Raw genomic sequence first — 4,114 nt, forward strand, 5'->3', positions numbered from 1 at the left:
CCACCCATTGGCTGGCGACGGAGAGCTGGGCACCAATCGCCGTGGGCCCGCCCTCCGCCCCGCCCGCCCGGCTGCGGCGCGGCGCGAACCCAACCTCCCACCGAGGTTCGAGCGGCTCCCGCATCTCCCGGGCGGGGCTGCTCTGGGCCGCCGCCCGGTCCCTGCGCTCCCGCGCGGGCCTGGCCGCTGCCTTTCAGCCGGTCGCTCACTGTCCGCCCTTTGCTGGAGGGAAGACGAGGCCCGAAAGGATGGAATGTCTGTTGGGCCTCGGGCTCCCGGAGTTTCCAGGATCCCAGCCGCGAGGGTCTGGACGACTGGCAGGACCTCCAGCCCTGCGCTCCCGGCCATGCTCCCTGTCCCTTGCCACGCAGAGCCTTCTGCGGGGCGCCCACCCAGCTACACCCCAAACACAGCTGCGGGACCCCTCGAACCCTGTTGCGCTTCTGAACCCACCCCCAGAAGTCATCACGGCAGCTGGAAAACACACTGCCGACCTCGTGCTGCGGGTAGACACTTAAATGACCGCGACACACCCCGTGTAAGTTTGTCTGTGGCGCCCTCCACAAGCCATAATTAAAACTCAGAACTCAAAATGGACAGTCCAGGACAATCTCGTATGAGAATAGGAGGGGACCTGGACATCATTTTGCCTCCACCATTTTTGTTATATATTAGAAACCAGAGACTGGGAGAGGGAAAGCGACTTGCCCAGGGTCACTCTGCAGGTGAGAGGCAGCCCAGACCCGTGTGCCTCTGCCCTTCTCAGTGCGCAGTCCAAGACAGCTGCAGGGACAAAGGACTGCACCGTGTTTCCTTAGACCATCGTGGTCAGGGGCGCCTGGGTGGTTCAGTCTCTGGATTTCGGCTGAGGTCATGATCTCTGGGTGGTGAGATGGAGCCTGGGAACTCAGCGGGGAGTCCACTTGAGATAGTCTCCCTCTGCCCCTCCCCCTACGGGGGGGGTGCTCTCCCTCTAAAATAAATATATAAATCTTAAAAAGAAAAGAAAAAGAAGAAAGAAAGAAAAAGAAACCATTGTGATCAGTCAGGACCCCAGCTGGAAACCTATGGCACACTCCAAATTGGAAATCTGAAGTGCATTTGTTACAGGAATTATTTAAGCATGGACTGGTAAACCACAAGGGTGGGGAAGTAACCTGGACTCAGTGCACCATTGTCAACCCTAGGCTGGTTCCCAAAACCCAAAGAGAAGAAGAAAGGAGAGGCTACCTGCCTGAGCTGTGGTCATCAGTGATGCCACTGGGAGGGCTCCGAGGTGATAAGCATCCCGACCTCCCACCTCCTACCAGAGTTCTCCATGGGCTGGACACATTAGGAAGCCAGAGACCTAGGGAGCCCTCCCCCTTTTTTTTAAGATTTTATTTATTTATTTGACAGAGAGAGCACAAGCAGGGGGAGCAGTAGAAGGAGAGGGAGAAGCGCAGGCTTCCCGCTGAGCAAGGAGCCCGATGCGGGGCTCGATCCCAGGACCCTGGGATCATGCACTGAGCTGAAAGCAGACGCTTAACCATCTGAGCCACCCAGGCACCCCCCTAGGGAGCCCCTTTAAGGAAGTCTCTGCAGGTTACTCTCCAAGAACACAGACTCAGTGGGAAAGGGTGGAGAATAGATGGGGTAGAGAGGCAAATGGAAAACATTCAACACACATAAGCAACTGAGATTAGCCTTAGCTGAGTAGAAAGTAAAGTCAAAGCTACGAGGTCAGGGCTGAAAAATGGTGTAGGCACAGAGGCAAAGCTGTAAAGAGCAGAGCCCATGTCTGCAAATGTCCAGAGCAAGACACCAAAAGGGATTCAGTCCTCCTTGGCTCCCGCTGCCCTAGACCAAGGTCACTTACTCCAGCTGTTACAGCCACGCACTCTCTGGAGCTCACTGAGAGCAGGACTTTGCCTTTTACTTCTTTGATGTCCCTCCACAACCCTGAACACTGTGTGATTTCTTGGAAGTTAGGTTGTTCTGCCCAACAGGTCAGAGAAGGATCGTTTTCTCTAAGGTCCTGTTCTACAAACCTGGGCAGGTATATAGAGCCAAGCCCAGCTCTTGGATATCTTACAGAGCCCAGGAAACCTCTCCTAAGCCTTGGCAAGTAGGGGCAGGTGTTTCTGAGTTCATGAAGGGGAACATGACACCCAAGATCTGAGTATAACATCAAAATATGTCACATTGCCTTTGGACTCACAGACAAGATGCTCTTTAACAAAAAAGTTTCCACATGTAAGAAACTCCTGAGAACGTCTGGGTTTTATCTCTTCTCTCTTAACAGAAAAATGCAATAGGTACAAAGTACATGATAATATTTTATGGTTTCTCTACTACCAGGTTATTTTGCAGCATAATGTGACCTTGGAGCCCTGGACTGGAAAGCAGCTTATTTTCAACCAAGAAACAGCTATTCTATTTGTATGCTTTTTACTTGTACAATCTAGAAATGTTTAAACAGAACATACTTTACAAAGATTTTTGAGCCTCTAAAGCTGTTCATAGATTCAAGTAATTAACTATTCAGGAGCCATAAATCTGGGAGATATAAAGACTGACCCTATAGGGGCACCTGGTGGCTCAGTGGTGTTAGGTGTCTGCCTTCAGCTCAGGTCATGATCCTGGGGTCCTGGGATCCAGCCCGGAGTAGGTCTCCCTGCTCAACTGGGAGCCTGCTTCTCCCTCTCCCTCTGCTTCTGCCTCTCGCCCCTGCTCGTGCTCGCTCTCTCTCCCTCTCAAATAAATAAATAAGGTCTTTATTAAAAAAAAAAAAAGACTGACCCTATAGCAGATACCCAACACCTAAATTAATTTCATTAGTTCACTCAACAAAGTCCTTTGAGTGCCTACATGCCTGGTTCTGCAATAAGTTTTGAATCAGGCAAGAGCACATGGGTCAATTTAGTGAGAAAGGAGAAGTTCAGGAAGCGCTCTTTCAACAGGAGTGAACTGGATCTGGCAACCTTGACCATCTAAAAAAGCTAAAACTATACAAAAAGAGGAAACAAGTCTTCATTTTTCTCCCATAGGCAACTCTGAATTACTCAGTGACCAGAAAAATGATTTATGGATTCTGCAGGCCTCTGACTTTTCACTACTTCTTTCATTGTCCAACTTGTTATTTCTTGTTATTAGTACAGCTTACATATACTTGGCCTTGGATTGATTAAAAAGGAAAAATCCAAGCTGACAACCAAAGAGAAAGCCTGGTAAAGAGACTCAGAAAATAAGTATTTGGTGATTTTGACCCAGCAGGAGAAATTTTCCTTTCCCCAGATTATATTCACCCTAAAAAGATACCTTCCCACAAAAAACTCAACAACACACATGACTTATCCCTCCTGTTGCTACTGCACTGAGCTGGGGCAGACATTTGTATCTGGAGGAGAGTAAACCTCTTTAAGACAAGAAGGGATATGGCAGGAGCAAGGTAAGCAAAGTAGTAAAGAGAGCGGGAGAGGAGTAGCTGGTAAAAGTTCTGAACTTGGTTCTGAACTGGGGACAATAGGCAGAGATTCAGAAATTTTGCAATTGAAATACTGGTTCTGATAGGAGAGTCTGCCTGCCAGGAGTACTTACTTTCCCTCCCAGCAGCTGAATTCCACTTAAGAAATCTAGGTCCATGGGGCACCTGGGTGGCTCAGTTGGTTAAGCATCTGCCTTCAGCTTAGGTCATGATCCCAGGGTCCTGGGTTCGGGCCCCACATTGGCTTCTCTGCTCAGTGGAGAGCCTGCTGCTCCCCCTGCTTGTGCTCTCTCCCTCTCTCTCTCCCTCTTTCTCTCTGTCAAATAAATAAATAAAATCTTAAAAAAAGAAAAGAAGGGCGCCTGGGTGGCTCAGTTGGTTAAGCGACTGCCTTTGGCTCAGGTCATGATCCTGGAGTCCCTGGATCGAGTCCTGCATCAGGCTCCCTGCTCAGCAGGGAGTCTGCTTCTCCCTCTGACCCTAACCCCTCTCATGTGCTCTCTCTCATTCTCTCTCTCTCAAATAAATAAATAAAATCTTTAAAAAAAAAAAAAAAAAGAAATCAGGTGCATGGAGCACCTGGATGGCTCAGTCAGTTAGGCGTCTGACTCTTGGTTTTGGCTCAGGTCATGACCTTGGGGTTGTGCG

This window comes from Mirounga angustirostris, unplaced genomic scaffold, assembly GCF_029215605.1.
Source record: "Mirounga angustirostris isolate CCGP_5_RB_7025 unplaced genomic scaffold, mMirAng1.0.hap1 SCAF_6, whole genome shotgun sequence".
NCBI classification, from domain to species: Eukaryota; Metazoa; Chordata; class Mammalia; order Carnivora; family Phocidae; genus Mirounga; species Mirounga angustirostris.